Genomic DNA, 16,239 nt, shown 5'->3' with positions numbered 1-16,239 from the left:
TATATACTTGAAATTTGCTGAGGGTATGTCTTAAGTGTTTTCACTATAAAACAGAGTTGACTATGTGAGGTGATGGATGTGTTAACTATTTGATCGTGGTAATTATTTCACTATATAAATATATCAAATCATTACATTGTACATTTTAAATATATACAATTATATTATTCTATTATTCCTCAATAAAACTGGAAAAAATAAAAAACTCCTAATAATCAGAATTAAATAATATTACTTAAAGAACTCCAAATTTACTTTTGATATCAGGTGGTGTCCATCTCATATCACTTCTTTTTATCAACATCTGGTCAAGTTGTCTACATTGTGAATGTTTCTCTGAGCCCATGTAACCCCTTTAGTTGTTCCTTCTTCATATGCAGTGCAATCCTTCTAGTGCTTGTGCTGTATTATATATATTTTTTGTAACCAAGCATGTTCATCTGTGGCTCTATTCTAGAAAAGAATGCCATTCTACCAACTCTCAGTGGTACCTGTGGGCTTGCATTTATCTCATTGTGCTAAAATGTCATTTTCCCTTTGCTACCTATACTCTGTGAATTGATAATATAGACATCTAAAACCTAACTATTGTGCCTGGCACTTTTACCTGTTTTTTCTTTTCTTTAAAATTAAGGTTACTAGGCACCACTTTCACTATTGTTCCTTCTAGTCACCCTATTGTGTCCCTCTAATACCTGATTTATAGCTTCATATCGGATTGCCAGCTGAAGGTGAACAGTTGTACGTCTACATATTGTGTGAGAGATACAGCTCTTGCCCCTTGTTTTTTGAAATGTCTGATCATGAATCTCTATCTTGTAGGAGTGAGAGTCACCAACAGTCATATTACGTGTGTGTGTGTGTGTGTGTGTGTGTTCTCTTTGTTTCAGAGCTGTTATCCAAAACAGGGGAGCATAAGAGAGAACACAAAACCTGTGAAATCCCTGGGTTTTTAGAAGCACAGCTTTGCCTACTTTGAACTGAAATCAGACAATGAAGTACAGTTTTCTACGTGATTAGCAAGATCTACACACAGGAGAAAAGAATTACTTCTGAGCACACCATTACTTGTCATACGTTTCAGATATACCAACATGGTTACTGACACTTACCAGCTCTCTTTTTCTCCTACTTAACATAGAAAGTTCTCAAGGCATTGAATTTTATAGTCTCCTAACTTTATAATTTCTGAAGTGTGTTACCTTTAAAAAAAAAATCACGGTATTCCACAATATACGCAAGCGACAGCACCTAGCACAAGTCCTGGCACTCGGTCCATATGCCCAAATTATTTGAATATAGAACTGATATTTGAAGAGTGTTTGGCTTATATTTGATGATAGTTAACCACTTTCACTAGCATTTTAAAAGCTGGTTATATTTTCATTTCTTTTTTTCTTTTTATATCTTCCTCCTTTTTCTTCATTAGATTATCAAAAAACGGAAGGAAGCATTATCATATGGGGAATGTAACCCATAGAAATGTTCTATGGAAAGATAAGGCAATCCACAGAGCTCACACCAGTGCAACTGGTGTGTTTACATGCTAGTCTAGACACACCCAGTTATTTGCAGTTTGAGAAATATTTCATTTAGCAGATTTAACAGATCCTTCTTGTTTAAATCTCACAACAGGAAATAGATACTCAAGCTATATGAACTAAGTATCTTGGGAAATTAAGTATTACCCTCCCTTGAGGGAAACCTCTACATAATAAAAACATATCCCATTCTAAATTTCCTAAGCCGTAGCAGTATATCTAATCTATCTCTCTGTCAAAATAAAAGTGAATGATCCAAGGTTAATTCTCTAACCATTTGGCATAATAATATTCTCGCAAACATGGAGTATGGCAAATCTGGGTTAAGTCATATTGCATGTGTTCCAAATGGCAAGGGTGCTGTTGGGAAGGTGGTTTGGAACACGTAGGATGGTTTTCACTGATCGTGATATTAGTGGCTAGATGTTGCGAATGTGTGACTCCATGTTTGTACTTGCTGGGTTCAGTGTCGTTGACCCAGGCACTCAAAGCTGACCACCACAACGCTGTGCAATTTCAGCATTATAATCGATTTTTTAATCTGGGGTGAGAAAATAAATAAAAATGGAATGCTTGAAATGCAATTGTAAACAAAAGTAATATTAAAATATCAGTCTTTCCATTTATAATTTTTTTGATTTATATGTCCTTGTAAAAATTTAAGGGAAAAGATATTTCAAAAGCTGTTTTGAGTATTTATTTTGGCGTCTCTCTTCTGAACCCATATGAACAAATATATAAGTATTTATTTTTTATTTTTTAAATTAGGAAATAAGAACAAATCATGTTGGCTACTTCCTAAGATACTATATATTAAAAAAAACCAAAACACTATTCCTGCCAATGCAATCATTTTCCTTGGGAGTTGTTGACACCCTTATTGAAGTCCTACGAGCCTCATTTTTCTTTGTTTTATTCCCATACCATAAAGCACCTACTACCAAAGTGAATTTAGATACCATTGACATTTCTGGTCACCAAGAGTAGGAGTTATCTCTGACAGAACATTTATACCTTGCTTTATTCTACTCTTTCTGTTCAGTTCACATCTAGATCTCTCCCCCCTTCCATTTCTTCTTATTTTACTTTGTCAGAATATAGCTTTATTATAGATAAAAATGTCAATGAAAATTATAAATTAAAACAAGAGATGTGCATTGATGATTCTTCTGTGTGCATGAGCATTTTTTTAAACCTCTAAAGGAATTAAAAAAAATACCTCAAAATGGAAACACAGAAAAATATTTCTACATTTTCTTCTTCCAAATCTCTGCTCTTATTACCCTTTCCAGATTTTCTTCCTTTAAACATAAGTGTATTATTACAATTATTTTAGTTTCTTCAGGAAAACTTTGTTTGCTTGTAGCAAAATATGTATTTGTGAAATAGCTCTCTCATATTTTTATGCTTCCCTGAAAGATGACAATTTCCCCCATGTAGATAGATCCTGAAAGGTGTTTTGGCAGAGATCTTGAGAACAAACGTAATACTGACAAACATACATACGCTTATACATAGGGTTTGTTTTTATTTTAGTTCTTATCTCTCCAAATCATGATGATCAAAATTATCATCTTCCTCTATCTGTCTATCTGTTTCCCCTCCTCCTCCTGTACTGAGTCTCTCTTCTTATTTGTATTTTTAGTGTAATAGCTCAGAATAAATCTCACAGCTTCTTATTGGGTGGATTGAACTTCTTAGGTGACATTATGGAAAAACACACCTTCACGGAAGAGTAATTCCCTGGGAAAAGTTGATATATTAAAGGCTATTAGGAGAATGTTATAGTTGTTGGCCCTAATAACAAATATCCCTGTTATCTCTTATCAACACATGGGAGGATTGCAGGTTAATTTCCTTTGAACTAAGCATGGCCCTTGATAGCTTCAGCCAATGAATGATAAACAGAAGTGAGTCATTTCCTGCAGAAACTTTAAGAACCTGTATATGGTTCTCCACATCTTGTTTCCCTGCCTCAGTGGTATTGAAAGCATATATGGACTTGGGGTCTCCATTATGCTGGGTCTTCTAGTAACTGTGGCACAGAGCTCTCCATTATTCCACACTGGACATGTAGAGTATGAAAGAGCATTTTGTTTCTAACATTCTGTTTTTTTTGGAGTTGCTTGTTTCAACAACATATCCCATCCTTCCCTGTCTGATAGAGAGCAACTGTACAATTTTGGCAGACTGTAGAGGACTTGTCATTTTTCCAATCTCTAGGGAGCTGCAATGTCAATCATGGGACATGCCATCTCACCATGACAGAGGAAGAAGCTTTATGCTTTTATTTATTTTATGGATAATACATTGTCTAGTCTGAGTATAACAGTGTTCAGATTAGATGGCAGCCTCCATAGAATATTTTTGATTTCTGGAATTTTATATATAATAATTCCTTCACAAATTTAAATATATCTTCCCTCTTTACCAAAAAGATTCATTACTTTCCAAATGCAAATGCTTTGGGGAGGGAGAGTATTTTAAGTCTTATCAGTCATTTATACCTTAGTGAATAAAATGTATAATGAATTAATTAGAGAGTCCTCTAAAAATAGTTTTAGATAGCAGCAAAATGGACAGATGATAAGGAATTGTAGTACCTATCTGGCAAAAGGGAAAAAGACATAGAGATTTCATGTTAAAGACAAATATTGCCTACTACATAATTTTCAGAAGGGCTGGCTCTTGTTTAATACCCTAGTGTATGCCAAGATCAAGATCAAACATCAACTCTAGGGAAATCTTAAAGCCTTTGGCATCATAGAAGAATTAAATTATATTAATGCCTTAAAGGTTTCCAGAGACTTCTTGTTCTTCAAAACTGAGTTGCTGGGGACAGAAAAACTTGGAAAAGTCATTTGATTCTCTTGATAAAATTTACCCATTTATCATGGAACAATGATTAAGTCCATGCACTTCTGCTGATACTGGTGGATTGATGAGATGATGTTTCTGAAGTTCACTGAGGTAGACGAAGAGTATTTTAAAATTAAAAAATAACTACTACGGCAATTGTATAATGATATGCATATTTTACTGCTGTCCCAATTTGACAGCACCACTTCTAAATACTTGGAGCAGAGACTGTTGGTGTTCTGTCTATACTTCCACATTCCAGTGTGGAATAATGGAGAGCTCTGTGCCACAGTTACTAAAAGACCCAGCATAATGGAGACCCCAAGTCCATATTTTGCGCCTGGTTCATTGTTAAGGACATAACAACTCTGACAGAATAAAACCTAAGTGCAATTTTATATTTTGAAAGTTTACAAATATTATACTTGCTAGTATGCTAATAAAATAGTAGAAATCTAGATAAGTTTCAATGTTAGTATTTTAGTCGGATTGACTCCTGTCTGTTAAATGGTCTGTAGTTCTTAAATAATATCAGAATTCAAGATAATTTGGTGTTTGTTAAAGTGCTATTCAGGCAAAGTCTGGAGTTATGACCTAAAAATATGGGATACTAACTTTCTAACTTTTGCACTTCCCCAAACTAGATAATGAAATCAGAATTTTAAATAACCAATGCCAATTATTTGCCAAGTGACTGAATTATAATATTAATCTCTCCAAAAGCATGGTTCTTATTTATGAGTGACATATAAATTTCAGTTCTACATACTCACAACTGATTTTGTTTGTTTTCTATGGTAATATTGATCTTGGACTTTCTTTCCAAACTTCTTGGGGGAGATATATCATTTCCTTTGATTTATTTGATTCCTTTTTAAGAGAGAAGCTAGGTTTCTTCAGTGTCTATCAAATTGGAAATTTTCTATAATGATTATCTTTAACTAAGCTACTTGTTGGGAAGAAAAAGTCATATTTATGAGCATAAATATCCTCAACATCCCAGGTGTATAGTTATAAAATCAATTTCCATTAAAAAGATTTTTACCTTTTATCTTCGAGACTTCTATGAAAGCAATCTGAATTAACAACAGGTGTGTTGTTTGTCCTTTTTGAAGGGCTAATATGCTCCCTTCTCCTCTGCTTTTTACCAACCTGTAGAGCTACTAAGTCCCTTTCCAAAAGTGTGTTAGCTGCCACTTGGCAAGCAGTAATTTTTTCCTATATGATCTGTTAATACTTTTAATGCAAACATTATTTAACTTAGACATTATACATTATTGATAACCTTAATGCTCCCCAGTATGTTTGACTTTAGAAACCCACCATCCTCTACTTTGATCACATTTCTTATTTCAATATCCTCTTTCCTACGAAAATCAGAGATAAGAAAACAATCCTTCATTCCTTATATCATTTTTTTGTTATTTTAAATCTTACCCCATTAAATTACTATTTTTCTGTCTTTCAACTATTTTAAACCGTGGGTGATTTATCTTTCAAATTCTATTAGATTTTAATCTCCTTGAGGGTAAGAACTGTGTTTCTCTTTGTATCTGAGTCCCTGATAAATGGTAGGCATTCAATAGAAACTTATTAACAAATGAATAAATACACAAATGTGGTATTCGTTTTGATGGGAAGGTTAATGTAAAGAATGTGAAGGCTTAGTATTTAATATAGACTGTCTACTGTGTGACAGCACCACTTCTAAATACTTGGAGCAGAGACTGTTGGTGTTCTGTCTATACTTCCACATACCCCTTACTGTTTCAGTGAATGACAGCTTGTCTTCCACCAGCCTGCATCTGGAGTTTTGTCAGAGTGCTGCCCTCATTGTGACAGAATCCACTTTGCTTGCTAGTGTAACTTGGGCAGGATGTGTCTTGTGTCTGGGAATTAATTTTCCTTGGAGGCAGCCTGCAAACAGTGATTGATAGATTTTGGGGGGATAACTATCCTAGATTCTTTACTCCCTGCCTAAGGTAAGTCAGAGATATGTAGTTTACATAATTTTCAGCGTCATAAAACTAAGACAGAATCACCACTAATAAAAGAAGAAAAAGTTATAATCCAATCCGGCAATAAACACATTTTCAGGTAAGAAGACAAAAAAAGAAAATAATCAAACATTTATAATGCAGTGGTGACAATTAACTACATATTATATGTTTTGTAGCTACAGACAAAAAGCCATTTTCCCAGTTTTTGTTTTGTCAAATTATAAAAAAAAATTTCTTTTCTTACAGAGGTTTTAATATTTATGTAATGAAATATGTTGGAGATTTCTTTGTTGACATATTACTCTGTGGGTTATAAAATAATCACTCACATTTTTCTAAATGATGTTTTGAAATTTTTATATTTTTATATTTAAATATTTAAGATCTTAAAATTAGATTTTTGGTGTATTAGAGGTAGGGGTCTCTCTCTCTCTCTCTCTCTACTTCTCTTTCCTTCTTTTTTCTCAACAAATTGTTAGTCACACCCTTAGAATATTTATTGAGGAATGTATCAAATTCCTACTAATGTAACATACCACCTTCAATATATACTAAATTTCTAAAAATGCAGAAGACTTGAGTTTTATGTCTATTATACACCAGCAGTAAACTGTTTTAGTTAGTGTAGTTTTATAATGTGTTCAATATCTTATTTTTCAAGTACTTTCTCACTATTTTTTTTAAATATCTTGCCTATGTTTTTCATTTATTATCCTTAGTAAATAATAATAAAAATACCCATAGAAAGCAACTAGAATTTTGATGGATATTATATTGAATTTATAAATATATTTGGTATTAAAATATATTGACATAACACCACAGAAATATGTGTAAACTTCCATCTGTTCACACATACACACAAGTACATTTTTTTCTTTCTTTCTTTCTTTCTTTCATGTTATAGAATAAATGTAGATTTTCTCAGTACAAATTATAGTGTGGGAACAAAGTTGAATCTTTGGCTTTTTAAGTTTACGCAGATAACTAATACATAAAATGAAACCTTTTAAAAAGTTTCATTTGTAAAGGCAGTAAGTAAGTAACCAGTACTCATGTCCCTTAAAAATACGGATCACACTAGAATATGAAAAAAAAAAAATTGCTAGAAATCTTATAAGCTGAATTATAGATCTTCCATCTACATAGGAAGATAAAATATTCTTGGACAAGGTGAAAATTATCCTGGAGTCAGTATGAGTGCAAAATCATATGTAAGGTAAATGTGACTACATGAAATATGGGAAATTTGATGGCCTTAAGCAAAACCTCAAAATCTATTAATACTCTAAACAAAACTGCAGTTCTTAAAACCTGAAAATTGGTGCAGGGCAGTTTGTTGAACAACTGTTAAATGTGAGATTTAACATGTTGCAATAGATGTGGGATCTTAGTCCATTTCGATAACAACCATGTACTGCTTGTGTATATTCTGGGAAGAAATGTTAATTACGGGGCAATAATGGGATCAACAAGAGCTTTTACTGTGGCCACATTACTGTGGAATAGTTTTGTTGGAGTGCTGTTTCTCAAATTGGTAGCATATTTCAGATAAAGAAAGGAAGTCCCCCTCTACTTGAAACTGCTGTGTCATTTCTTCTTCCTTAACTGAAATTCCAACCAAGTTTCAGGAAATGCCCTAATGAGCCACTTCTCTTTTCTCTTTCCTCAACTAAGTGGATTCCAACCAGCCCTAACTATTCATTATTCATGATCAGATCATTTACTCTGGTTGTCTTTTTTGGCATGGTGCTTATGTTATGGGAAGAGGGATTATAATTTGGTGCTGTTTGTAGAGGTGATAACACTGATAGAATCCAATCATTGCTGGTAGGTAACTAAACTGGCAGGTTAATTTTCTGTACTTTAAACAAACTATGAAGACAAGTCTAATCAATACTTATTTTACTTTGATATGTGTGGCTTGCTTGTAATTGCGGTTTCATCTTGCATGATCATTAGGTATCATGATATTAGAGTAGCTGAGCTGTGATTTGCTATAATTTAGGTAAAATATATCTGAAACTTTATTAATGTCTTACTTTTAATCAAGATGTAGAAATCACTGTTTTAGTTCATGATAACCAAAGCAATTTCTTCTTCCGGTTTAATATTCTTGGATATTTACTGAATTGTACCGATTTAACATTTTATTGCATCTTATATGTTATTCTATGAGTAAATGTTAATTTCTGTTTACATTTTAGCAATATATATTTTATTTGGCTTTTAATGGTAAGAAAATATGAGTTCTGTTCATAGCTGAATTAACACCACATAGTACTTTAGTGTATGTTATTTTTCCAGGGTTAAACATTATTCTAGTTTTTTAAATGAAGGTTTGGATCTGAAAAGTTTGTGTAGGAGATGTCAAATATCCAAAGCAATAACTTTTTATAGTAATAGTTTTCAATTGTTATAATTAGTAGAGTTGTGGTAGGGACTTGAAGATTATTTATATATCTGTATACGTACACACACACATACATCTATTTCTTACATATTTGTTTCTGTGAATTATAATCCCATACTTTCAATATTGCCTTAAAATGTTTCATTGGGAATAGACATTTTGAGAAAAAAATAAACCTGAAGTAATTTTTAATTCATTTCAGGTAGCTTAATTAGTAACTTATTTACTGGAAACTTCATTTAACATTGACACTAAAATAACCTTCACAATTCTTCCCTATTCAGAGACTGTGTCAACAAAGCAGAGTGAAACAGAATGAGAGTTTCTTATCAAAATTATTCAGACCATTCTGCTTCACTTCTATTTTAGATGAATCTAAGCATAGCTTTACATCTTCAAGTCACTTTTGAATGAATACTAAATCTTCCACTTTTTTGGTGGAAACTGCCTTGAATAGGCCAACTTTGTGATCTCCATTTTGAGAACAAAAAGTCTTTTTTCACTATTAAAACAAATGGAGTATATATAATTTCCATGTTGCCTATTTTTTTGTTTTGATTATTATTAATATTATTTTTTAACTTTTCAGTTTCATTACAAAGCAGTAGAACAGTTAAATGCATGAGTAGAGTATATTTTGTTGAACTGAAACTTGGAGCTGATGTCAAAAATGAAACAAGCTGAAAAACGTTTCTTAAGCGTCAGCTTAATTTTAATGACTCTGGCACAAGGTTTGTAATAAGTTCTAGATCACCAAAATAATCATGAGACATTTAAATCTGATGCAAATATCTAGCATAAGTGAAATTTTCGGAAACCGTAGTAATTAACAAGTGGGAGCAGAAAATAATTTTGAAAACAGTGGTTTGAATAGTCAAAAAGGAGAAATAGGAAAGGAGAAACTGAAAGAAATGAAATACTCTTACACAACTGTTTCAAGTAAACTAATGAAATATGATTCAAAGGGGATAATGATGGATATTGATAAAATAATAATCATAATTATACATGTGGAAATGCAATCATTCAACTCTTTGGAAATCAATGTACAAATCAAATTATCTGAAGTCAGTTAGACATGCCAGATTCTTATGGAGATAAATTTAACTCTTTTGGTAAGAAATACTGGATTTAAGCAGTGGAGTGATAGCAAATCTAAAGAGGTGATGTTTACTAATAGCAGATTGCAAATTTTATGCTATTTGGCAAACCAAACAAATGTAGAGTGCAACATATAGTTCCCACTCAGGTTTTACTAATTGTGTTTACTAAGATCAGGAAGAAGAGTCTCAAGCATAGAGCTGAGGATGTATGAGGAAAGCACGAAGAATCACAAGTGTCCTCAAAAACATAAGCTATGAGGAGAGAGCTTAACAATAGTCTTATAGAAAAAATGAGTAGCAAGAAACTAATGTATAAAAATATACCTTGTTTTATAGAGTTGTGAATTGCCAGCCAGTTAAGGAGTCTCTAGGTTGGGGTGCAAGTGTTTGGAGACATATCAAAGATTTGGCAGACATCACTTTGCCTGTGAGAGCTTAGTGGATACATAATTATGTGATTCCATTAAATTGTATTCACTGGAGCATGGGAAGTCTGGCCACTTACTCATCAGCAAAAAAAAAAAAAAAAAAAAAGGAGAAGAATGGTATGAGAATGTGTTACAGGTAGTTTATGTTAAACGTCAGAAAAATTGGGGGAATCTGTATTATTGAAAAGTGAAATAGCAAGGTAGGTTGTAGAATTTCTTCAGGTGGCCAGTTTAAAGACTAGATTGGTCAAGGAGAGAAAGCCCTTGTTACCGATGTTGTAATTGCTCTCAGGATACCATGGGAGGTTGGGCCTAATGATCTTAAAGATCCATTAGGTTGCTGTTTTTCTTTTTATCTCTTTAGGTTTGAAAGAATAAGTGAGGTTTCAAGAATAGAACTAAAAAAAGCAGTTGAAGGGAATGAATCTAGGAAGTAGAGATTGAGTTTTAATAAGGATTCCCATGCTCCCTGATGTTCATTCCTAAGAGTCACCATGGAAGAGTATCTACAAATCATTTCTTGCCTTTCCTGAAAGTCTCCTCCTCCACCCGCATACGAGGACACAATGTGATTCACTTTCTGGGTTTTTTTGACGGGCCAGAGAATCCTTCTATTCCTCCCTTTTGTTCCTTTCTTTAGTTCTTATTTCGTGAACATGTTTCCAATACAGAAGTTCATACGCATATGAACAAATTAAGTTCTGAAAGATATTCAGCTTGCTTAGATGTATTTCCATCCAAATAAGAATTTGAGCCAGGTCTCTCTATCTCTTCAGTCAGGTATTTCTCTGTGTCCTTTTGTCCCTTTGCCAAAAACTCATTCTATCCACCATCTTTCCCCACTCCCCCAAAATCTAGACCATACCTACTACTTTGAAAATCTGTCTATAGACAGGTAAATGCGCTCAGCTAGCGTCTGCAAGGAATATCTCAGCAGCTGTTTATAATCTCTGCTACCTTTGATCTTGTGCAGACTCAAAAGGATTTGAACCTACTGAACAATCTGAGGTCTGCAATAGAAATGTTGTCAGCAGCATTTTTTACCATCAGACTTTAAGTTCTGGTAAACTTTTAGGCTTCCTCTTAATTAATTTTATGCCCAAAGGGCATTGATCATTTAGTCATACTCGCAAATGTTTCTATTTAGACAATTGCCTTTTCACTTCTATAGCTTATGATTGTCCTTCACATATGCAAGGCTCTTTTCACATGATGGATGATTTGTTCTTTCCATCAGAATTATACCTACCATTCAAGATTTTTCCCATAAGTATAGTCAACCTTCTTTATCTCTGCTCTCAAATTGTAAAACATCTATTGTTGTTTTTATTGCAAACAAACATTTTTTTCTCTTAAAAGACTTTTGACATGTTGTGGACATGTAGGGATATAGTGTTTGGAAAACTCTGAGCATATCCACTCTTAGAGTAGGAACAAAGCAGTGGGTGAGTCTGCCCAGTGAGATGACCGATGACACCGTCTTCTGGAGAAGGTACGGAATATGCAATTTTGTCGTGAGCGATAACTTAGTTAATATCATGTAAGTTGATTAAGTTGAAGGTGTATAAGTAGAGGGGGATACCGGGTGTAACACTAGTTTCTAAGGATGCTAAGATGCCTAAGATAGGGTACCTGTCAATGAGCATTTGAGGTATCTCAACAATTAATCACACTGACAAGTTTTAAAAGTATATATGAATTCCCTGAGTTTGGGGGTTTGGGAAGTGTTCAAAGAACCCTTGAAAAATAATTAGCTATTCTTTAGGCAGGCAAAGGATAGGAGAAAGGCATCAGACAAAAAGACTAGCATGTGCAGAGTTGTGAAAAGCATGGCACATCCAGGGGTCTTTGATTAGAGCTTGCGATCATTGTGGGGAATAACATAAAGTAGGGCTGGAGAGTTAAGATGGGGGCAGACCATAACTATGCTTTTAAGTGTTTTAGGATTTTAACAAGAGGAGTAGCTTGATCTGATTGTGTTTTAGCTGAATACTCTGGCCATTTGGAACACAGTTTGGGGGGATAAAAGATTAGAGCCATTAGTTTTAGATTTTGTTTATACAGTGCCCCTGTTTCTGCTTTAAGAGAACAAGGACAAGTATGTGCCTCTGCATAATACTTTGCAAAGTGGTTGCACCTCTGGCAAGAACAGAAGGCAAATGCTTTGCTAAAAATACGATAGAACCTACTTCATAAGAAAATCAAAGGTGGTGGACCATGTCATTTTCCACTGTAGAAATAACCACTGAAATTGAACATGGATTAGCTCCCAAACCAGTGGGCCAAGCAAATATTTGCAAGTGATTCAGTGATTTCTTTGTGGTTGCTTGGTTTAGTGCTGATAGAACACACTGAAATGGGAAGTCAGAGTTCAGCATTTTCAGCTCACTACTAACTTGCCATGTGACTTTGAATAAGTCCGTGTGTGTGTGTGTTTGCTGAATATTCTAAGTTGAATTAATATCTGGTGTGGAGAGTGAAGGGCTAGGGCTGGGACTGAGTGTGAAGGACAAGGGGTCTGGTGGTGTTAAAGTTTAGGTCTCCTGTGCCTGAAGAGTAGTTCTGAATTCACTCCTGGGATATCAAACTTAGATTGGATGTGGGAACTCTAAGATTGGAAATCTAGGTCGTAACCCAAAGGGAGGACCTCTCTCCTTCCCCCTATGGGATCCTTGATCTCACATTTCTGACAGATTTTCAGAGCATGAAACATAACCATGGGCTACTATCTCATATATCTGGCCTTTTTTCTCCCTCAATATCCTTTCCTAAATACAGGCTCAGAGGACTCTGCCTTTAGGACAGAGTTCTCAGAGCAAAATGAAGTAGAGAATGAAGCAGCTCTGCATGATTCGGGAGGTAACTTAATTTGCCTTTCTTCACAGGTCATCTCTACTTTTCCATATTTTCTGAGGATGTAGTACCAATTCATTCACATTTCTATTTGTTTCAACATGAAATACTGGTTGTACTAAGTAGTATCTAAATTCACTTATATTCAGCCTTACTGAGCACACCTAGTAAAATGTATGACTAAACTTTTGAGCATTTGCTTAAGATGTATTTGTCTAAAGACAAAACAAACAAACAACAACAAAATAGCAAGCAAAGATATTCCAGAATATGCTAGAAGGAAAGAATTTATAAAATAAATGCATAAGCTAAAAAAGTAAGTTCTCTACTTGGGGATGAAAAGGAAACAGTGACTGTTAACTATTCCTGCTTGAGTAGCAGTCATCTTAGAAGAGTTTTCATGAATATCAAAAGCAGCTATATTACCTGAAGTCTTCTCTTCTCCAGTTGATAAAAGTTAGCACTGGCTGGACTCTCATCAGGTACAAAAGGCTTTGCACATATCAATTCATTTGAACCTGAAAATACCCTTGAGGCAAGTGCTCTTATCTCCATTGTTCAGAAGAGAAAAGTGAGATTTTTTGGAAGATAGGTAAAGTTCCCAAGGTAACCAGTGAGTAAGCGATGGGGCAGCGACTTGGTTCTAGATCTGCATGGTGCTTAGACCTAGGTAAACTATATAATCTTTTTTTTTTTGTCGCTTTTAGATTTAAACTTTATCTTTGTTGTTCTATTTCATTCATTTTGAACAAGATCCCACCTTTATTGCAGAGAATGGGAAACAGTTCAAGGGAGAAAGGTTGGGGGAAATCAGAAACCATGCTATGCTAAAAATGGTTTCCAGGATTACACATGGATAACGAGGTCTTTGACTGTATTAGATTTGCAAAAATAGCAGTTGCAGAGGTAACAAGGGACCAGAATAGATGGCTCTATTTCATAAAAGAAAGAGGCAAAGTGAAAAGACTCATTAATGTTGAAGCAGTAGATGGATAACCAGTGACAAATATCAAGTAGATTTCCTTCAGTTTGGTCAGAGAAAGGTCATTGATTATTTTTGGTTAAACTGGTTCACAGAGGCCAGGTCTCTACTAAAAAAGGGAATTAATTGCTTCCATTTCCCACTAATTGCCTCAACATTTCCCTTTGCTTTGTCATTGGAGATTTGGTCAGAGAGGCAAAAAGTCAAAAGTCAGAGTGTGATGGAATCTACATAAAAAGGGAATCTGAGGAGACCAAATTATGGCATTTGGTGTAATAATTATAATGATACTTAGCATTTTTCCCTGGGAGTGCTGTGGATTTTTAGAGACCTTTTCAATCTTTAATCAGACCGTAGGGCACATTTAAGAGAGTTCACTGTTTTTATTTCCATCTAGAGGATAAGGCATCACAGAGAGATGAACTGACCTCGGGCAAGTCTCCTGAGATGTTAATCCTGTATGTTGGATTGCACCCCCCTATGTTGAGTTTTAGCTAGAAGCCTGGGCTCTTCCCAGAAGTATCATTCATTCATGCTTCTTCAGAGTCTAAAGACTTTTGTGCACATTATCATCTGAGATTACTAGCTCTATCAATGACAGAAAAATCACCTAAGAAAACAGCATGAAATCGTCTTGATGTCACAACTATTGCTTAGTTTTCAGCTTATTAATTGGCGCTCCAGCCATTTTCAACTAACAAGACATTCTACTTTGTATTTGATGACTCAGCCAGTCTTTGAAATCCTGCCCAGCTCCAAGTCCTCTGGAATAGGTGAATTTTGTATTCCAGACATTGTGTTTTATTGTTCTGAAACCCAAAGTGGCAATATAGAAAGGGGAAAGAACATGAGCTCTGGATACGATAAGTCAGTGTTTACTTGTACTACCTTCAGAGGCCCAATAGACAAATGTTTCCCTTTAGGAAGTCCCAAATCTTCAATATCAACTACTCTTCTTTCTGGAAGAACCAGAAATATGTTGTTCTTAATTAGATAGTTATTACACTATAGGTCACTTAGAAACATGACATATTAGAATGAGCAGAAGTTTTAAAGATGGTTAGGTTTCAAAACCAGCTCTGTCATAACCAGTTGTTTGATTCCAGACAGGTCATGTAATTTGATTGAGACTCAATTTCTTCATGTGGAAACCTGATATACCTCATTGGGTTTCAAGGTTATAAGTGAGAAAATGGTGGTAAAGCACCTTGCTTAATGCCAGCGTGGAATGAGGACCTAGAGACCTCAGTCATGTGCTTATTAGTGTTGTTATTAGAAATTATAAAGATATAAAATGATACAACTATTAATTGGGGCAAGACTTAAAAAACATAAGATGCTGGTGTAAAAGAAGTCTAGTACTCTATAGAGATACTTTATTTGAATAAGATGCTCTCACAGTTATGGTGACCTTGAGCTGGACCTTCTTCCTCTGGTTGGATGCCTCTCCTCTCCATGGCAAGTCTTCCTTACTCTATCCTATTGAAAGTTCTTTGTTCCCATTGCCATTTCATAATCAGAACAATTCTGGGAATTGAGTAGTATTATTGTATTATTGTACCCACTGTACAGGTAAGGGTATTTATGTACTGGGAAGACACTGAGCGGCCCAAAGGCACACAGCTTGTCAGTGGGGAGCCAGGCTTGAAGTCAGGTGGGCTGATTCCAAAACCTGTAATTTCAACTGCTGTTCTAACAGTGCTTTTGAAACATCAGACTGCAGTTGTAGCTGTCATTTGTGCAAGCTGAGACATTGCCTTCACCTCCATTTTTAAATTAATTAAGGGGCTTCTTAAAGCTTATCCTTCTTCTGACAAAAGTGGCTATTCACACTAAAATGGAAAACCAGTCGATAGTGAGATCTATGTCACTAACCCTACTTTGGTTTCTGAGTGTTTTAATTTAATCTCAAAAAGTATAACTAGCCCAATCCCTTGTCAGGACACATGTCTCAGCCCTCTAACCAAAAAATATTAGGAGCTGGGCCTATGGGTCCTTCCTGCTTCCATGGTGCTTTTCTCTCGTCTGCCTTTCCTCCTGTCCCCTTCCGTAGCTCTCAG

General features: G+C 34.8%; 1 protein-coding gene across 1 annotated transcript in view; it reads left to right on the top strand.

The window, feature by feature from the left end:
* The first annotated feature begins 8,184 nt into the window (after window positions 1–8,184).
* TFEC (transcription factor EC) overlaps window positions 8,185–16,239 on the top strand; it is a 63,485-nt gene continuing 55,430 nt past the window's right edge. Inside the window, exon 1 of the mRNA XM_021699374.1 lies at window positions 8,185–8,230. The gene's annotated coding sequence lies outside the window, so the exon portion shown is untranslated. The remainder of the gene's footprint in view (window positions 8,231–16,239) is intronic.

The sequence above is a fragment of the Neomonachus schauinslandi genome, chromosome 12, assembly GCF_002201575.2.
Source record: "Neomonachus schauinslandi chromosome 12, ASM220157v2, whole genome shotgun sequence".
NCBI classification, from domain to species: Eukaryota; Metazoa; Chordata; class Mammalia; order Carnivora; family Phocidae; genus Neomonachus; species Neomonachus schauinslandi.
This window is presented reverse-complemented; position numbering and strand designations above follow the sequence as displayed.